Below are 22,537 nucleotides of genomic sequence, written 5' to 3'. Positions count from 1 at the left end.
GTAATTGGAGATTCCATTATTAGAGGAAATGATGGTTACATCTGCAGAGAGGATAATGACCATCTAATAGTGTTATGCTTGCCAGGAGCAAAAATAAAGGATGTGAGAAAGGCCTTAGAATGCCTTAATGCAAAGAAGTACAGATCCATTTTTCTTTATGTTGGTGCAAATAACCTCATCCACAGGGACTCTCTGACTTGTTCATTGGGAACTTACAGCCCTCTTTGATAGCACAGCTTTTACAGATGTAAGGAGACTCAGGTCACTGTGACTGAAAGAATTTTCTGGTTAAATACCGACATGAAAAAAGGCTCATTTTAAAATGGAAATATGTAAAGCACCCAAGCTTAAGTACAGGATGGCATGCACTCATCAAGAACAGGGAAGAGAAATTTTGCAGCAGATATATTGTAATATTTGACTAACAAAACAGGATTTTTACCAGGTTGAAAATTTAACACTTCACAGGTAGCAAGATTTGATGAATCATTTTTGCTTAAATGTTTTATTGATTTTTTAAAATTAATGTAATTTCATAACTTTGCAATATAAAACAAAATTTATACAGGTTAACAACTATATACAGTCAACAAGTATAAAATCTAAGCAAAACAAAAACTATTTACAAAGGTGTCTATGTTTCCAAGGTGGTTCATATTTTTACATCTACTTCATTCCATTAGGTACATCCGCGGTGGTGCAGCGGTAGCATTGTTGCCTCACAGCAAGAGGTTCTCCCGTTCGATTCTCGGCTGGAGTGCGGGGAGTGCCTTCTGTGTGGAGTCTGCATGTCCGCCCCGTGGTTGGGTGGGCGTTCGAAAGACATGTGTAAATGGGCGCGCCTTCGTTGAAGGTTGAACGTCGAGCTGGCACCTCAGCATTTGTGAAACATGAAAAGAAAATCTACTGCCAATTACTAGCAGACCGGAGTTCCACTGTGGCAACCTCTAACTGAAAAGCCGAAAGACAACAACAATACTTCATTCCATTAGGTATTATAGTCATCTCTCTCCATTATTTCATTCACTTTCTTCAATGAGTTGTAATAAGATGTGGTTCTTTCTGCTCTCATTCTAATGGTTTTCATTTCCATTCATGATATATTCAATACAATGTCTCTGTATTCTTTAAATATGGGTAAAGTCTCACTTTTCCAATTTTTAGTACTATTTGCATGCTATAGCCAGTGGTATCCAAAACAGTGAAAACTGTTCTAGCAACACATTGGGGTATGGTAGCATTAAACAAAATCAAAGATGTAGACAAATGGAAATTATTATTAAAAACTATTTGCAAGAAAAAAATTACTTTATCCCAAAATGCTTTAAGTAACTGATAATCATAAATCATATGCCACCAATCTGCTCTCAGGTTGCTGTTACATTTCCAACATCCTACATTTTGTTTAAACATTATTTCCATTCTATGTGGTGTAATAAAGGGCCTATGAATAAATTTCCATGTGAACAGTTTTCATTGCAATGAAAGAGATGTTTGTTTTGTGGATTGAAGTATTAATTTCTTCTCATTGTCATTTGATTATATATTGTATTATAGTAGTCCCAAAGATTTTTTGTATGATATCATTTTGTTTTCTTAATTATTTTATAGATGTTTGATAAGGAACCTTTTCCATGAACAGCTTGTGTTGTTGAAAAGGCCAAGTGTTCTATAAATTTAGGTATGTTTTGTCTGATTGTTAATTGCATTGATTCTATTCTTTTTAAAATGTACTGTCTTATATCCTGTATGCTTAGCCATAGTTAGTTACCTAAATTAATTTCTTATTTGTTCCATTGTTAAAACTTTTCCAGAGTCTTGTAACTGATGCCAATAACTCAGTTCATGCTTTCTAAGAGTCTTGATTATATGTATATCAAAAGTTGTTGTTATTTTGTGTACATGCAATAGGATATCGCAAGAATGACCAAGATTTTATGTTGGGAATCCTATTCATAAGGGTTTTATATCCTTGAATATATTTTTATAAACTTAGAACTTATGTGTGTCTGTTTGTTTTCTGTAAAATGTTCTGTCATCATCCAAAGATTATTTGATACCAACTCAGTCTATTGTGATGGTAAGGTGAGACCTGATTTTAGACATATCTTTTCATATATGTATGCAGAATAAGCATTATTTACCCAGAATGATACTGTTTTTATACTAGATGACAGTCAATATAGTTCTGTATCTGAAAGACTGATTCCTCCTGCTTCCCAGTCATTTAAATGATGATTCTGGGCATATTTGGATGCCACAAGCAGTTTAGCATTAGTTTTTTAAATTGTTTTATGTAAGATTTAGGAGGAGGTGCACAAAAAGCTTGTTTGAAGTATAATATTTTTGAAAAAAATAATCATTTTTAATTATATAGTGTCTGTCCTCCATTATAAAAAAAAGTATTTATTACATTTTTGAATGAGTGTTTTAATATTATTCAGACTATTAGAGTAGTTTATTATTATTGTCTTATCTAGTTCATCTGCTAATGTAACCCCCTGAGTATTTTATTTTATTGGCAGCAGCTATATATTTAGAGGAATCCTTATCTGTCTGTTATACGTAATACCTGTGTTTTGTTTTCATTAAATTTAAGGCTTGAGAGTTTCTGATAGTGTTCAACTACATTTAAGAGAGGTTTTAGAGAGGCGTTATCCATTAAGGTTAACAAAATATCATCTGCAAACAAATTAACCTTAATTTCCAGACTATTGTCAGTTTGTATACCCTTAATATTCGTATCCATTTGAATATAATTTGCAAACGGTTTGATTACTAAGGCAAGTAATAATGGAAACAAGGGGTATCCCTGTTTTGTACCTTTAGTAATTTCTAAATATTTAGAAAAGAGTGATCCAATATTTATATATGCCAATGATTTTTCATAAAGTGATTTAATTAATAGTGTGAATTATTGAGAAAATCAATATTCGTCTAGAACTGACCCTAGATAATCCCAGTGGACAGAATCAAAGGCACTATTTATGTCTAAACTGACAATATTCAAGTTATTTTTGTATGATTAATGTAATCAATTAAATATGTAATTATGTTAATGTTATATGTATTTCTGTCTTCTATAAAGCCAGTTTCATTTCAATTGTCTATTATTAATTAGTCGCTTGATCCTAGCCGCATCTATTGCCAATCATTTTATAATGAACATTTTGTAAAGATACATGTCTGTAATATAAACATTTCTTTGCATTTTTATCTGGTTTCAAAATAGGTGATATTATTGTATATTTCCAAGGAGAAGGAATATTTCTGATTTCATTTACTAATGTAAAAAACTTTTAATAGTAATGACAGCAGTTCTTTGGTTAATAATTTGAACATTTTAGGGACCATATTATCTATGCCAGGTGCTTTGTTAGACTTTACATTTTTAATTTGGGATTTAAGTTCAGTCATGGTATTTGTTTGTCTATTAATTTTATATGATCATCTCTTAGTTTGTTTTTTATGTGTTTTCTAAAGAAAGAATTTAACATGTTTTGAGGTTATATTATTTCCTTTTGGGTATTAACTTTATATAAAAGTACAATTTAAATGCTTCTGGTATCCATCCTAAGTTTGATTCTTTCTTTCTGGTATATGGAATGTATATTTCCTTTATTTGATTAGCTTTTAAGATCTTTTTATTTCTATTTGCTATTCTTTTCTGAATTGAATAATGACATAGTTTGATCCTCTCTAAAGTTATCATTGTGTACCTGAATATTTTTATTCAGGTCATCTAATTCACTTATTAAAATTGTCTTTCCCTTATGAATGGTAAGAGATTTCAAGAACAGGGTTTTCTTTAGTTGTGGAAGTAAAGGGGTGATATATGGATTGATACCCTGTGGAAAATACTATATAGGAGAAAGCAAGAGAAGTTTTTTCTGCAAGGTTAAAAGAACATGTGTGGGACATTAAGAAGGGTAGTAAAGTTAGTCCTGTAGCTATACATCTTCAACAATTCCACAATGAGTATCCATCTGGGTTGCAAGCTGTTTTGGAAGAAATATTAAATGAAAAAAAAACTTTTTGTGTGATATAAAAAAATCCACTAAAAGAAAATAATCTATTTTCATTTTAAAGTTTAATACTCTTTTTCCCATAGGTCTTAATAGAGAGTGTAACTGGGAATGCTTTTTGTGATTAGGTTTTTTAATGTTTTTAATTAATTATTGTTTAATTGTGTAACCGATTTAGTGGGTGTATATTTAAGGAATATATGGTATAGTGTGGGTTACACTCTGTTAAAGGCTTATTTCAGCCGAGATGCTAGAGATTTGCAAGTATTTTTTGTTTTAATAAATGTCTTACTCTACTTTTGTCGACAGACTGCGAGCAGTTTCCTTAAATACATTCAAAGGTCCAACAACAACAAAAAAAAACCTGAAGCAACTGCCTGCATACAAGAACATGGAGAGTGGAACCCCATACAAACCAGTAAAAGCCACTGCAAGTTCTACTTTTATCAACATACGTCCCTTAAATACATTCCAAGGTCCAACAACAACAACAAAAAAATATAAACTGAAGCAACTGCCTGCATAAAAGAACACGGAGAGTGGAACCCCATACAAACCAGTAAAAGCCATTGCAAGTTCTACTTTTATCAACAGACTCTGAGCAATGTAGGTCTATTATAATCTTCTCTCTGTGATACTCCTACTGATTCTTTTGCTCTGCACACTACTGGACCCCTCCTCCATTTTTTCTCCCATTTACTTTCACAAATACATACATTTTTCCAAAGCTTTGCATTTATTTTATGCTCTTATATTTTATTAATCTTGTATATCACATTTATTTTATATTCTATTTTATTCTCTCATTTATTGTAACAAATATATACAGTTTCCCAAAGCTTTACATTTATTTTATATTCTACTTCCTTGATGCTCTACTAAATCTGCTTTTGAATTCACACAGATAAACAGACACCTTTAGGTACTGACCTGTGCTAGCTGGTTGATTGTTTTTTTCTTCTCACAGCTTTCTCCAAGTCCTGGTCCATAGCCTCCTTCCCTTTTCATGTTCTCTTGACATAATTCTAGTGTAAATTTCCTAGCCCTGGCAAACCTGTCTTCTCACAGCGTTCTCCAAGCCCGGTCTCTTAGCCCCCCCCTCTCTTGGTCTCCTAACATAATCTTATTGTAAACTTCCCAGCCCTGTCAATCCTGTCTATTCCTTCCCTCTTCCTCTTGAGAATTTACTTATTCCTCCCCTGCACTGTGGAGCTATCTTTAAATATTAAAAACCTCTCCCTGACTATGCTCCTTCTGTCTGTCCCATGGGCATCCCTCAGTAGTGGACACTTACTGCATGCCCCTTTCTAAACCCCCTGGCATAACTGAATTATTGTCCTACTTCTCAGTGAATTGCAGCTCCCCATTGGTGCATAAATAATAAAAACAAACAGAAAGGTAACATTCAAACCAAAATGATAGGCTGCCCTATTTCTGTAGTTGCTAACCTTCTCAATGATTGTTTTCTGTTTGGTGACTGCTGCATCTCCCGGAAGGTGTAACCCGCTCCGTTCACCCTTTGGGCTCACTCCACTCCCCTACCCTGCCCCCAAATTCCACCTGCCCCCACTATCTGTACTTTTATACATCCCCTGACACTTCCCCACCCAACACCTCTCCAGTCACAACACACCTAAGCCAAACCCCACCCACCTGTAGATCTACATCAACCCAAGCATCCACCCCTCCTACAATGCTCTACATAACATCTCTCCCTATTATCCCATTTGCCCTACTAATCTCTCTATCTCACACTTTTTCCCAACCCTTGTCATAACTCTCACACACACTCCACCACATCCTACCATCAACCTCACTTCCCATCCATCTCACATGAACTCTTTACCTCTAACCCAATCTATTTTTTCAAAGCAAAACTGCTCCTGCCCCAACCCCCCATACTCCCTTCTTAAATGTGGTACCAGAAAATCACTACTCTCCCAACCTACCCTTGCCCGACACACTGCCTTACTCTTCTACTCCACCACATCTCTCTGTCACTAGCCAGTGACATTCACTCCAACCCAGGACCCATCTCTAACATCAATCTCACCAAACCCTCCACTCAACCCATAAACTCAAAGTCCATTCACCTTACAACACTTGATGCACAAAGCCTAAAAAACAAAATCCCTAACCTCCATGCCTGGCTCTCCCATAACAACCCCATTACCACCATTTCTGAAACCTGGCTGAAAACCTATATAAAAAGATAAAGAAATCCTAACACCAGGTTTCCAAATCATTCACAATGACAGAGCCCACAAAAAAGGAGATGGAGTAGCAATAATCTACCCCACCTCCCATAACATAACTCCCTTCTCCAATAAAATACCAACCTTTGCCAACGCTGAAATTATAATAGGTTTACTAAAAATAAATAACCACAAGTCCATATATATACCCACTGGTGATAATATCAAAACTCTTGAAAACATCCTGTCCTGGTTCTCCTCCAATATAAAAAAATGAAACCTATATACTCGGTGATACCAACATCAACTGGAATACTATTAACTCTGAAGCCCTGTCCCACACTATCAACCTGTACAACTTCTCCCAACTAATACAATCTCCAACCAGACCAAATAAAGATGGTACCTTAGGTACCATCATTGACTGGATCCTAACAACTCACCCAAACCTTATTACCAAAGCCAGAACATTACCCAATCCTCTCAGAGATCACCTAACAGCCTTCACTGACCATCTCCGATCTCCACTGCATAGACAACACCACTACATCCAAACCCGCAACCTGTCCTCTTTCAACCCTCTAACCTTCTCCAAATGCTTAAAGCATACTGACTGGTCCCCTCTAAAACCCTTCCTCTAGATGATGCCATTTCCTACTTTAACCACTCATTCCTAATGCTTGGTAATCAGCAAGCCCCCCCTCAAACCAAACGCATCAAAACCAATCCCTGCCCATGGTTATCAAAAGTTACTAAACTAGCCTTGCACCAAAGGGACAAAAAATGGAAACAGTATCAAAAACATAAAAAACCTAACACCCTCATAGAGTATAAGCAACTAAGAAACTCCTCAAAACAACTACTAATTAAAGAGCATAAAGCCCACCACTCCAAACTCCAGTCCTTGCACCCAGCAAATGCCAAAAACTTCTGGGACTGCATCTCATCCATGCTGCATCCTGGCAACAAAGAAAACCCCTGCCCAGACCCCAACCTCTACAACCTTGAAACAGTCAGCCAGTTCATCTCATTATTCATAGACTACATAGCTAAACTATCAGCCCCTTTCCCACCCCCCTCCTCCACCACCCCCTCCTGCCCCAACCCCCACCCCAATCATCAACCTTTCTCCACATCCTTCTACCTCAAGCCCATCCGCACAAGCGCTATAAAAAGACTTCTCCTCAAACTCGAACCCTGTCGCAATGCACCTGACAACCTTCCACACACCTTCCTTAAATAATCTGCAGACAGCATTGCCTATGCCATCTCTATTCTTATAAATAAATCCACACAAGAATCATATGGCCTTTCTTTGGTTAATAATTTGAACATTTTAGGGACCATATTATCTATGCTAGGTGCTTTGTTAGACTTTACATTTTTAATTTGGGATTTAAGTTCAGTCATGGTTATTTGTTTGTCTATTAATTTTATATGATCATCTCTTAGTTTGGTTTTTATGTGTTTTCTAAAGAAAGAATTTAACATGTTTTGAGGTTATATTATTTCCTTTTGGGTATTAACTTTATATAAAAGTACAATTTAAATGCTTCTGGTATCCATCCTAAGTCTGATTCTTTCTTTCTGGTATATGGAATGTATATTTCCTTTATTTGATTAGCTTTTAAAGATCTTTTTAGTTCTATTTGCTATTCTTTTCCGAATTCTGGGATTCACTGAATAATAACATAGTTTGACCCTCTCTAAAGTTATCATTGTGTACCTGAATATTTTTATTCAGGTCATCTAATTCACTTATTAAAATTGTCTTCCCTTATGAATGGTAAGAGATTTCAAGAACAGGGTTTTTTTTAGTTGTGGAAGTAAAGGGGTGATATATGGATTGATACCCTGTGGAAAATATTATATAGGAGAAAGCAAGAGAAGTTTTTTCTGCAAGGTTAAAAGAACATGTGTGGGACATTAAGAAGGGTAGTAAAGTTAGTCCTGTAGCTATACATTTTCAACAATTCCACAATGAGTATCCATCTGGGTTGCAAGCTGTTTTGGAAGAAATATTAAATGAAAAAAACTTTTTGTGTGATATAAAAAAATCAACTAAAAGAAAATAATCTATTTTCATTTTAAAGTTTAATACTCTTTTTCACATAGGTCTTAATAGAGAGTGTAACTGGGAATGCTTTTTGTGATTAGATTTTTTAATGTTTTTAATTAATTATTGTTTAATTGTGTAACCGATTTAATGGGTGTATATTTAAGGAGTATATGGTATAGTGTGGGTTACACTCTGTTAAAGGCTTATTTCAGCCGAGATGCTAGAGATTTGCAAGTATTTTTTGTTTTAATAAATGTCTTACTCTACTTTTGTCGACAGACTGTGAGCAATTTCCTTAAATACATTCAAAGGTCCAACAACAACAAAAAAAAACCTGAAGCAACTGCCTGCATACAAGATCATGGAGAGTGGAACCCCATACAAACCAGCAAAAGCCACTGCGAGTTCTACTTTTATCAACATACTTCCCTTAAACACATTTAAAGGTCCAACAACAACAACAAAAAAATATAAACTGAAGCAACTGCCTGCATAAAAGAACACGGAGAGTGGAACCCCATACAAATCAGTAAAAGCCATTGCAAGTTCTACTTTTATCAACAGACTCTAAACTATCAGCCCCTTTCCCACCCCCCTCCACCACCCCTCCTGCCCCAACCCCCACCCCAATCATCAACCTTTCTCCACATCCTTCTGCCTCAAGCCCATCCGCATAAGCACTATAAAAAGACTTCTCCTCAAACTCGAACCCTGTCGCAATGCACCTGACAACCTTCCACACACCTTCCTTAAACAATCTGTAGACAGCATTGTCTATCCCATCTCTATTCTTATAAATAGATCCACACAAGAATCATATGGCCTTTCTATCTGGTGCCAAACTTACATCATCCCCCTCCACAAATGTGGCAAAAATACTGATACCACCTTCAGGCCTATTGCCATACTTTCCCCTCTTTCTAAAATACTATTAAGTATCAGTTTTCTGTACTTTCTTGTTGTACTTAACTGTTTTCCGCCTAAACGCAGATTTCCAGCGTTTATTGTGAATTAAAAGCTTGTTTTTTTCACATATCGTACTTATTTGACTGCCTGCACTTTTAAAAAAATTTTTTTTAAATTTCTTTAACTGTTGTAGGCTACACACTAAAGTTTGATAGCCTTTTCTGATAGTTTATAGTCATTTAAAGCTGTTTTAAGTGTATTTTTTACTGTTTTGCCTTATCTTTTCAAAAAAACAAAAAAATTCCTTGTTTCTCACCTTTCTAAGCTAGTATAGTCCAGTTTTTAGTCTAGTGCTGAATTAAGGGCTGTGATACTAGTTTCTGAGTTGCCCATACCTTACTTGGATAGAAGGAAGTTTCTCTGTTCACCTATGAGAGAGGGGAGCTTTGAGCAACCTATCTGTCCCTGGAGGAGTGGTTCCAGCCCAGAAGTTAGTAGTTTATTGGCCATTTTGGGCTAATTTCTATCTCTTTCATTTTCCTAGTATAAAAACCACGTTAGTGCCGGTTAGCTAAGGTTAAATTATTCCCGGCTCCAATAAGTCTCCTCTTCAGTTTTTCCCTTGAAACTAGTCTAACTCTCAACCTAAGCACTCAAAAAGCATCTTACAGCCCAGAACTTGTTCAGACCTAATAGCAAGCACTAATATACCCTGACACTGATTGCCCAGCAGGGCAAGGCTCTTTATTCACCCCTCACCAACCAAGCGACTAAGCAGCTCACCCTAATATTCAGGCAAGACCAAAGGGCAACTTCAGGTGCACTCTCCAGTCCAGCTGGTGAATCTGGGTATCCTGAGGCAATGTTACAACTGCCTCATGTACACAGACAACCCTCTCCTTCTACCACAAAACACTAACATATGTGAGAGATGCAATTATACAGCCAAACTGGAAGTTAAGCTGTCTCCACCCAAGACTGGAACAGACAGTCAAGAAGAGAAGGTTAACACTTGCACCACAGCTCCAGCTGCACAAAGACCTACTAAAACAGCACTGGCAAAAAATACACATAAATACACAAAATCATACTCGGAGGCTCTAAATAAAAACCTGCAAAAGCAGAGACCTCCAAAGCAGACACATAAACAACCTGCACTTCCCATCACAAACCAGACAACATATAAAACACTAAATTAGTCTGGTACACAATCACAGCCCTTAAGGCAAAATAACATACCTAACACACTAGTAATAGGTGACTCTATAGTCAGGCACACTGACGTCCCACTCACTAGGCTGGACAAGTAAAAGGTTACTGCTAGCTGCCTGTCAGGAGCCAGAATCCGCCACATAACACAAGCATTCAGGTCATGCCAGAACAAGTACAAATATGACTCTTTCATTGTTCATGTTGGTGTGAATGACCTGAGATGTACCTCCCTGGGATACATGAAGAGCTCTCTGATCATGCAGCCCAGTCTGGTATGACCCTGACCCTGCGTAGCATCCTGCCCTCACCAAGAATGATACCTCAGTATAAAGAAAAAATGATCAATTTCAACAATTGGCTAAGCTTCTGGTGTCATTCAAAGGGGATCCAGTGTCTGTCAGCCTGGGACAACATGCTCGACAAGCCGCGTTGCTTCACAGGAGACGGCTTACACCTGTCACCCCTAGGCTTTCGAATACTGGCCAAGGCTCTTGCTGCCCCCATAGTGCCTTTTTTAGGCAAGGCTCAAAAGTCAAACCCACCTCTGTAAACAGCACAATTAACAAAAAACAGAGTTATGCTACTCAACGCCAGGAGTTTAAATCTCAAAATGCACACGCTCAAAGCACTCCTCAGTATGGAGAACGTCAACATATGTGCAGTAACTGAAACCTGGTTCAAGGCTCCAGAGAGCACCCCAGCACTACCAGGCTACAACTCATACCATATGTTTCGGCCACAGAACACAGACCGAAACACAAAAGGAGGGAGTGCATCCATATTCATCAAGGATACTTACGCCTCCAGGTTAGTGATGCAGCATGATACCTCTGAGATCATCCATGTGCAACTAACATCGGGCAAATCTGCAATGCAAATTGTGGCCTGCTACAGATCACCCTCCATGACCCAGGACCACCACTCCACCTTTCTGGAGACACTGGAAAAAATGAAGGTCCTACCTAACACCCTAATATTGGGCGATTTATATTACCCTACCATTCACTGGGAAAACTACTCGAGTACAAATTCCTAGGCCCAGCGCTTCCTGGAATTCATCAACTCAAATGCCCTGGATCAGCTGGTAAACTCCCCTACCAGAGGTGAAAACATACTGGAGCTGGTCATCACCAACATGGGAGACAGGTGTCCCACACTGGAGGTCAACCCGTCACTGGTTAGATCAGACCATAAACTAATTACTCTGGATGCCCACACCCCACCACTACCCCCAACTAAGGAAACCACTGTAAAAAACTTTTCTAAAGCAAACTTCACCTTACTTAAGACAGAGGTGGTAAGTTTCACAGCCCCCACGCTAAAGCATAACACTTCCCAAGATGCAAAAACCTTTACAAATGCACTCTATGAGCACCTATAAGGATGCATGGATCCTGCTATCCCTACCAAAACCAAGACTCACTCCTCTAAGAGAAGGAAACCAGTTTGGTGGACCCCTGCAATAAAAAGGCAATACAATAAAAGGAGGAAACTAGTTCAGAAAAAAGAAAATCCCAAGAAGGGAAGACATTCCTGATCAGTATCAGTAAGAAACTAAGGTCCCTCATAAAATCATCCAAGGTTAACTTCGAAAGAAAAGTAGTCAATGATTCAAAAGATAACCACAAAGCCTTCTTTAGCTATGTTAAGAATCTAAGTGGCAACTCACAGATATGCACTGAACTATTGCAAAATAGCACAAAATATACTGAACCTACTGATATTGCCAACATCCTGGCAGATAGATTCAGTGCAAACTTCACCCCCTCTCACCTCCAAAAGGGCCCACAACAATACCGGAAAACTGTAGTGTCCCAAAAATCACAGACGCACAGGTGAAAACAGCCCTTTCAAAAGCCAAAAACACAGCATCAATGGGACCAGATGGTGTCCCCGGCTGTGTCTTGCATGAAGTACAGAAGGAACTAACCCCCCCACCTAAACACGCTGTTCAACCTCAGCCTCTCCACAGGCTACGTGCCCATAGAATGCCACACAACAACAGTTATTCCTCTGCACAAAGGAGGGGCCACAACTGACCCTGGTAACTATCGCCCCATAAGCCTGACTAGCCTGGTCTGCAAGGTTATGGAGCGCATCATCATGGAACTCATTAACAAAGACATTGGGAACCTCCAAACACTTGACCCGACCCAGTTCCGCTTTGTTAAGGGCAGATCATGCCTACTAAACCTGGTTGACTTCTTCAAAACAGTCACCAAGGCCATAGATGAGGGAAAGGTGGTTCACACAGCCTATCTTGATCTTGCCAAGGCTTTCGACACCATTCCCCACTCGGGTATTACAGAAAAACTCACCAGCCTGAACATAAAACCCTACATCATGAGATGGGTTGCCAACTGGCTTACAGACAGAATTCACACGGTAAAAATAGTGGGCTCCAGGTCCAACTCTAAACCAGTCACAAGTGGTGTCCCATAAGGCTTGGTCCTGTGACCTCTACTGTTCAGCATATACTTCTCAGAAGTACAGGCAAACACAGGAGGACTATGGCTAACCAAGTTTGCCAATGACTGCAAACTGGGAGCCATAATTGACTCTCTGGCTGACATGGACATCCTCCAAAAGGGCCTTACTGAGATGGACACCTGGTGTCAAAGTCATGGCCTCAAGCTAAATGCCAAAAAATGCATAGTCATCCCATTTGGGAAAAACAAAACACCCACAAATTACCACATAGGTGGCAGCCCCCTTAATACAGAAGAGGTAATAAGAGATCTGGGGACCCAGGTATACAGTAATCTCTCCTTTGACAATCATACTGCCAAAGTAGTTAGGAAATCCTTCTATGTGGTCTATCTAATTACTAAAAGATTTGCATCTAGAAATAAAGAGGTTATAGTGCCCATCTAGTTGTCACTTATTAGACCCATCATAAAGTACAGTGCCCCATTTGGGATGTACCTCACAAGACACTTCCAACAGCTCGAAAGACCACAAAAGTACCTCACCAAGAGGATTACTGGCCTCAAACATATGTCTTATGCAGCCCGACTGAAAAAACTCTGGCTGTACTCAGTGACATATCGCTTACTCAGAGGTGATCTCTGCCTGACTTACAAAGCCATGTCCAACTCAGAATTGATGGACATGCTTCACCTAAAGAAATCCAAGTCACTGCGAGCCATGTGCTCTAGTGAGCTAAACCTCACCGCAACAATATACATAACTTGCTGGAGGGATAGATTTATGTCACAGAGACTCCCCATGCTTTGGAACAAAATTCCAAATTACATCAGGCAGAGCCCCTCACTAACACTCTTCAAGAGAAACCTTGATGAGTGGATGGGTAACAGAAAATACACCCCTGGGATCACGTCATTGGCTCTGCTTGACAGAGGAACAGTTAATTAATCAATGGGGCGGCGAAAGCCGACACACTCTGGCTAGGCTTATAAATGCCCTCGGGCAGATAGCCTAGTACCTACCTATGAACCTATGAACTAGACAAAACAATACAAGCACAACTCATGGCACACCTAACACTAAACTATCTCCTCTCCCCTATCTAACACGGCTTCCACCCTGGTCACAGCACCATGACTGCCCTTCTTTCCTTTCTTGAAACCATAAATGCTGAACGTGATTCAAGCAAGTTCATATCCACACTATTCCTAGATCTGTCAAAGGCCTTTGACACCATCTCACACACCCTACTTATATCCCAACTCTCCACCCTACACCTCTCTCCCACCACCACTGCCTGGTTTTCTAGCTACTTGTCCAACCACCAACAAGCTGTCCAATGGAAAACTTCAACCTCCCCCTTTCTTCCCATACCCACAAGTGTCCCACAAGGTTCTATTCTTGGCCCTCCTCTACAACCTATTCATTAACAACTTTCACCAATCCATCCCAGACTCATCTCTCATCCAATATGCAGATGATTCAACAATAATCTGCTCAGCCTTCTCCTCCTCTGAGCTCCTAGCAAAAGCCCAACTAGCCTTCTCCATCACAGAAACCTGGATGCAGTCTAACCATCTGGCCCTAAATGTAAATAAAACCAAACTAATGTTTTTTTCCCCCTACCAAAAACTCCATTGATAAATACATATTTCACCATACAGAGCCAAAACAATACCCTCCTTGAAATTGTTCCCAACACCAAGCTTCTTGGCATCATTATTGATGAAGAACTAAAATTTGGCACCCACATCCACTCCACAATCAAGAAAATCCACCATAAGTTAGGTGTCGTCTGCTTCCTAAGCCTCTCTACCCATCAAACTCGTGCATCCACCTTCCTACTCCCCTCCCTTATGTATGGTGCCCCTCTTTTCAACAATCCCCATCTTGGCCTTCAGTCCAAACTTGAATCCTGCTACCACAAGTTCTCCAAATTTGCAACCAATTCAAAAAACTCATCCCACCACTGCCACTCTCTCCTCACCCTCAACTGGTTTGAACTACCTAACTACCTCAGTTACCTACAACTCACCATTGCGCACAAGCTCATTTTAAACCTGCCAACTGCCCAGCTCTTGCTACTTCCCTAAAACCTTACATTCCCAACCGCTCATTCAGATCCAAAAAACAAAATCTCCTTCAGGTCCACAAACCTGCATGACCTTCTGGCCATCTACTACTGTCCCACTGCTTAGCTAAACAGTGTAACTCTCTCCCCACACACCTACGCAACTTACCTAACTATACAAATTTCAAATCTCAGCTACTGTCTCACCTTTCTTCCAAATGGGAATGCCCTTGCCATGCTCCAACTTAATCCCCTCCCCCCTCATTCCATCTTGCATTGACTCATCCAACTACCTCTCCTATTACTGCATCCCAGCCAAAACAATCCCACCCCTACTAAAAACGAATTTTCTCTCTAATATACACTGTACTATACTCTCCAATCTCAAATATACTATTACCATCTCCATGTATAATATTTTCCTAACCTACTAATGGCTAGTAGCTATACATTTTGAAATGTTAAACCTACAACTGAGTTTATAACAAAAATATTCACTTTATGTAAATGTTGAAATTTTTGTACTAAATTATGTCTTTGCATTTTTGTAACATTGTGACAAGCCAATTGCAAATATTATGGAGCTTTTCTGTAAATGTCTAATTAGCTGTATGAACTATGTCCTTTTGTAACGTGAAATGTAACTTGCAATTATTGTGGAGCTCTTCTCCCTGGGCCTCAACTGAAAATGAGCTCTTCTTGGCCCAGTGGACTTCCCTGGTCATCAAACTAAAATAAATAAATAATATAAATAATAAAGTGTACCACTCTGCATATTTCTGGCCTTCCCAGCTTTGTAGTTTATACAATATTTGCTTGTTTGGTGGTTATTCATAGTAACTGGGAATGGCCAGTGATTCTTTTGTGGCTTTATCCCAAATGTTTAGAGAACAGGATCAGATTCCTCACAAAGATCCATTGAAAGCTTTCTACTCCAGTCAGGTGATGGTCCAGGGCTATTGGCACTAATGGAGAATCAGGAATTTGAGCAAGTGAATCATCAAGACTTGGTTCCAGGGATCCTGAATAAATGGGAAGAGGAAAGAAGGAAACAATGTATTAATCCTTTTACAGCTATTGGGAAGAACATAAAGTTAACTGCAACTCTAAAAATTCAAGTACTCTTTGATCATCTGGAGAGACTGATTTTCAAAGAGACATCAGTGTTTTTGAACTTACAAAGTCTCCAAAGTTACCTGGAATTGAATATAATGCCAAAAGGACTGTGGACAATTAAAAATCCATAGACACCCTTTAATTTAAGTTCAGAGGAGGATAAACAATTCCATGCCCAATGGATTGTGGTAGCCCATAAGTGCAGCATGGAATGGGTGAGAATTCTAGTGGAGAGGGATATTATAAAGAGAAAAAAAGTAAAAGAAGAAACCAGAAAGGTATGTAAAGATATCTTGCAACATACTAGTAGTGATGTATCTGAACAGTTTTTAAGGGGTGCATATAAAAAACTGTCCCTTCATGAAAAGGAACTTGTGGAAAATAAGAAAAACAAATTAACTTGGGACTTGCAAATTACAAACGCAAACAAGTGTTTGTTTTAATATCTAAGCAACTAGGTAAACTTCACCAAGTGAGATTTGAAGGGGAACAGAAAATTGAAAAAAGTCAACAGGCCCTACACAGAGCAATGGATAGCACAGCATCTTCCATAATGAAGATTATAGAGAGTATCCTCATTTACGAAAAGCTGGGAATGAGGAGTACTTTTTGGGACCAGCAAGGGTTCAAGGGCAACCGCAAAAGATCATGGAATGGGCAGGACAATTACAGGGAGGGCAGGTATGGTTCCACTCTTGTTTCTTCAAAAGATGGACAAAACAACACTGTTTCTCTAAAAAGTAATCTTAACTATATAGTAAACTTCTCAGGTTGTGATTTAATGTACAATGTTTCATCTGTTTTAAGCAAAGGTTTAAAGTTTATTCCTATGGCATTGCAAAGATTATATGAAATTAAAGTGGAGATTTTTAAATTTGTCCACAAGTTACATCTATTTAATTATTTTAAGGGGAATGGGGTACGTTTTAATAATCAATGTAGTGATGTTGATTCAGAATGTAGCAATAATAGTTATTTTTCTTGCAACTCAGATATGGAACCCACTACTTATTGCTAATTTAATATAGAGGGAATACCTCATAGAAGTGATTTTATTCCCCCATTTAAAAATTATACTAATCAACATTTTTTTTCCTTTTTGAATTATAGTGTGGAAAAAGAATACAATTTATTTTATAAAGGGAGAGAAGGAATCAAAAATAATTTATGTAGAGAAGAATGGCAAAGTTTGGATGATTTGAGTCATAGGAGGAAACTGGTGTTTAAACCAGCAGATAAAGGAAGAAAGTTAGCTATTTTGCACTTTACACAATATCTTAGAATGTGCTATAAACATTTAAATAACATCCCCCATAAGTTTCTCTAATAACAACTCTTTGAATTCGAGCAACAAATCAATGGGAACCCCTCTTTCATCCCCCATAAGTTGCTCTATCTTTGAATTCGATAAACGAATCAATGGTTTCCTCCTATGACTCTTAGAGCAACTTATGGGGGATGAAACAGGGGGTCCCATTGATTTGTTGCTCGAATTCAAAGAGTTGTTATGGCAGTTGAGAGTAAATGCCATTAATACCCCAGGGTTGAATGAGGTAGTTTCGCTTACTAGTATTTTGAAATTAAAAGCAGATTTTTACATTTAGCATTACAGTCCAATACATATGTTTATGCTTTGCATTGAGCTAGTATTTATGTCATTCAACTTTTATGTGTTTTCATCACACGGGGTTTATTCTGTATTCACACAGATGTATGCATGTAAGTTTTGTGAATAGTATCTTAGGAAGTCTGTGTTTTTAAAAAAAAAACTTTAACCTTTGATTGGTATAATTAATTATGTTAATTACATCAATTACTTTTAAGTATTTAAAATGTGGTTCTGCTTGGCTTAGTTATTCTGAAGAAGTCATTGTAATTGTGATGAAAGTGCTCAATTAAATTTTATTTATTTCTTTCAACCAGCCTGCAAAAAATGTAAGGTACCATAAGCAGTAATGTAGAGGAAACTAACAGTGTGTATGACAGAAATAAAATTCAGGATTCTATTTATTTTGTTAAAAAGTGTACCCTGTTCTCAGAGAAACTTATTGATTTGGTTAAATATTTTTTTTTGGTATTTTGGAGAGGGATGCACATTTAGATTTTTTATGTAATAAAAAATAAAGTTTTCATATATGAGAGGGAGACATATAAAAGATGTTTTAGTACATGGGAGATTTGGTTTGGTGGCAAGAAATGATGCACTGTTTCAAAAGGGCACTTTTCCCTGTGGAAAATGTGCAGGATGCAAATTTATAGTTAGAAGTTTTCCACATTTCCAGATGTCCCTGTGAAAAATAATATATAGGTGAAAGCAAGAGAAGTTTTTCTGCAAGGTTAAAAGAACATGTGAGGAATGCTAAGAAGGGTAATGAAGTTAGTCCTGTAGCTATACATTTTCAACAACTCCACAATGGGGATCCATCTGGGTTGCAAGCAACTGTTTTGGAACAGATATTAAATAATAAAAAATTGTGTGATATAATAATAAGAAAAGAATGTATTTTCATTTTAAAGTTTAATAATCTTTTCCCCGTAGGTTTTAATAGAAAATGTAACTGAAAATGTTTTTGTGAATGGGTTCTTTAAATGTGTTTAATTAATTGTTTAATTAATTGAGTTAATGGGGATATATTTAAGGAGTGTATGGTATAGTGTGGGTTATAGTCTATAAAAGGCTTATTTCAGCTGAGGCAATACAAATTTGCAAGTATTTTTTGTTTTAATAAAGTGCACCACTTTACATGTTTCTGGCCTTCTCAGCTGTGTGGTTATACAATATTTGCTTGTTTAGTGGTTACTTAAAGACTCTGGATTCCAAAACACACCTGCAATGGAAAGGTGCATGGCGAAATCACTATATTCAAAAGAAACTCACAGGCCAGCACAACACAGTCAGCACATAATCATATCTTTATTTAAAAAGATCACAAACAGACCAGTTTCAGCTAACAAGCCTTCTTCAGTGCATCATCATGTTTTGAGGTAGTATTATTTCCTTTTGGCTATTAACTTTATGAAAGTATAATTTAAATGCTTCTAGAATCCCTTCTAAGTGTGATTCTTTCTTTCTGGTATCTGGAATGTATATTTCCTTTATTTGATTAACTTTTATGATCTTTTTACTTCTATTTGCTATTCTTTTCTGATTTCTGGGGTTCATCAAATAATGACATAGTTTGATCCTCTCTAAAGTTATCATTGTGTATATAAATACTTTTATTCAGGTCATCTAATTCACTTATTAAATTTGTCTTTCCCTTCTGAATGTCTAGCTTTAATGTATCAGTTTTTGACTGGAATTCCAGGAAGTCTTTGTCAAATGGCCTTTTCCTGCCTTTAAACCAAGTTAATGCTTTGCCATATAAATATGACTTCAAAGAGTCCCATATATATATATATATATATATATATATATATATATATATATCTGACATGTCTTCAGTAAGATTCATGTCTAACAATGTTTGTATCTCTTTAACATACAATTCCTTAAAATCCTTTAATTTTGTTATGTATGAATGAATTCTAGTTACAATTATTCTTTGTTTTGTATTTAAATGTAAATCAAAAGTAATTGCATTATGGCCTGATACTGGGCATATGACTTCATTGACTTTATTCAACTTTCTAGCAGGATCTCTTGATATGTAGACTCTATCTATTCTTGAATATGTGTCATGTTGATGAGAATAATGTATAAAGAATAATGTATATAGCGTATTCAAGAACCAAAGCATTTCTAAATGACTTGTTCCTTGAAGCTAAATTTGACATGGATTTATTCATTTTTTTAACCATGCCTGCTCCAAGGCTTCCTATTCTCTTTGGTCTACCTAAAATACACAAATGTCTCTATGATCCTCCTATGAGGCCCCTAGTAGACATGAGGAACAGCATTACATATGCATGTGCTAAGGTGATAGACCACCTTTTGAAAAAGTATGTAGCAATGGAGAAACACATTTGTAAAGATCTGTGGTCTTTCCTTGAGGTTATCAATACTTTAACGTATGAGAATGATTTAAATTTTATGACAGTAGATGTTAAAGACCTGTATTCATCTATCCCCCACTTAGAAGGGATGGAGTGGGTGAGTTTTCTGCTGTCTAATAAGGGTGTTTCAACAACTGAAGTGGGACTTATGGAAGAATTGTTAGATTTCATTTTGTCTAACAATTTCATCACCTTTAATAATAAGATATTTCCTGCAAAAAATGACATGGCAATGGGCTCCCCTTGTGGAGCCAGCTTTGCCAACCTCATCATGGCTTACTGGGAGCAGGAATATATCTTTAACAAAGTAATAATCAAAGAAAAAATATGTCATTATACTAGATTTTTGGATTACATATTTATTTTATTTAGAGGTGATGAACTTAGAGCAGATGACCTGGTAGCTTATTTTAATTCTACCACTCACTTCCTGTCCTTTACCCATGACTTCAGTGTTAATAGGATAGCCTACTTAGATATGGATTTAATCAAAGACAGAGACAACAAATGTTTTGTAGCTAAGATATTCAGGAAATTAACCTTCTCCAACTAGTTTCTACATTTTAGCAGCTGCCATCCACTACATCAGAAAAAGTCAGTAATTAAGGGACAACTTGTCAGGACAGCATGTATGATTTCAATGGATGTGAATTTTGACAATAAATGTAAGCATTTAGGGGACAGGTTTATCAAAAAAGGGTATCTCCAATACCTGGTGACAAATGTGACATGGGAGGTCCAATATAAAAGACCAAGTGGATTTTATAAACCCATTTTAAGTTCCAAGAATAGATCAGGTCACCTGAGTACGAACACAACTGAGGTTTTAGATACATCAGGGATGGTGCTATATGGTACATATAATTTAGTTACTATGTATAGCATGAGTGCCCAGGAAATTTATTCCATTTTGATTAAAAACTGGAACATAATCCAAAATGATGGCATGGTGAGACAAAAGTTGCAAGAACGACCACATATTACCTTTAAACATGGGCCTAATTTAAAAAGTATTTTGGAAAAAAAAAATCAGCCTACCTTACACAGAGGACAGGAATGTTCAAATGTCTTATGTGTAATTACTGTAAACACATTGATGTCGGGGACAGTATTTTACCATCAGGGGGCAGAAATATAGGAAGAAATCTAAGCTGAATTGTACCATCTAAACTTGTGGTATATGCAGCCCTATGCCAGAACTGTCCCACCTTTTATATTGGCAAAACTGAGAGAAGACTAAGAGAGCAGGTCTATGAACATCTGTATGGCATCAGTAGACTAAAACTAGAGAATGCCTTAGCAAGGCATATCAATGAACATCCACAATACTAGTTTAAATTTAGAGCAATTGATTGCATTATACCGGATGGTAGGGGTGGTCCAGAAACACTATTATTGGAAATATTAGAACTTTTGTAGCAATTTCATACTGATGCCTACCACTACCCTGGGCTGAACAAAACTTGTTCTATTTTTTTGTATTTTGAAATTAAAAAGTTTAAGTAGATAAAGTTAGGAACGTATAGTAATTGGGTTAATTTAACCAACAAATATATGTATTTAAATATATATTTTAGAATATATATTTCTCAATTTTACAGGTTGCAATAATTGAGTTAAATGTGCTTTATTTAAAAGTTGTGTTTTTAGTTCTCTTTAATATTTGGGCCATATATCAGATTTTAGCATAAATTTGAAGGGTTAAATGTTTGGATATATTGTATGGGAGGGCTGTGTTTTTACTTGTCAGTTTGTCACCTGACTAGTACAATTTGTATTTAATTGGCCTCAAGGTAAGTAATTGTATCTGAAGAAGTCTTGCTATAGAGCAAGATGAAAAGTGCTTCATATTAAAGTTTATTCAGCAAGTGACCGGTGTGGTTCTTTAGCAGGTTTTCTTTCATCTTATGTTTCTGGCCTTCCCAGCTTTGTGGTTTATACAATATTTGCTTGTTTTGTGGTTATTCAAAGACTCTGGATTCCAAAACACACCTGCAATGGAAAGGTGCATGGCCAAACCTCTATATTCAAAAGAAACCCACAGGCCAGCACAACACAGTCAGCAAATAATTATATCTTTATTCAAAAAGATCACAAACAGACCGGTTTCGGCCTTCTTCAGTGTATCATCATGTTTTGACACAGTATTATTTCCTTTTGGGTATTAACTTTATGAAAGTATAATTTAAATGCCTCTAGAATCCCTTCTAAGTGTGATTCTTTCTTTCTGGTATCTGGAATGTATATTTCCTTTATTTGATTAGCTTTTATGATATTTTTACTTCTATTTGCTATTCTTTGCTGATTTCTGGGGTTCATCAAATAATAACATAGTTTGATCCTCTCTAAAATTATCATTGTGTATATAAATACTTTTATTCAGGTCATCTAATTCACTTATTATGTCTTTCCCTTCTGAATGTCTAGCTTTAATGTATCAGTTTTTGACTAGAATTCCAGGAAGTCTTTGTCAAATTGCCTTTTTTTGTCTTTAAACCAAGTTAATGCTTTGCTATATAAATATGACTTC

The sequence above is a fragment of the Protopterus annectens genome, chromosome 9.part0 (assembly GCF_019279795.1).
Source record: "Protopterus annectens isolate FY-2018-M chromosome 9.part0, PAN1.0, whole genome shotgun sequence".
Lineage (NCBI taxonomy): Eukaryota > Metazoa > Chordata > Ceratodontiformes > Protopteridae > Protopterus > Protopterus annectens.
This window is presented reverse-complemented; position numbering follows the sequence as displayed.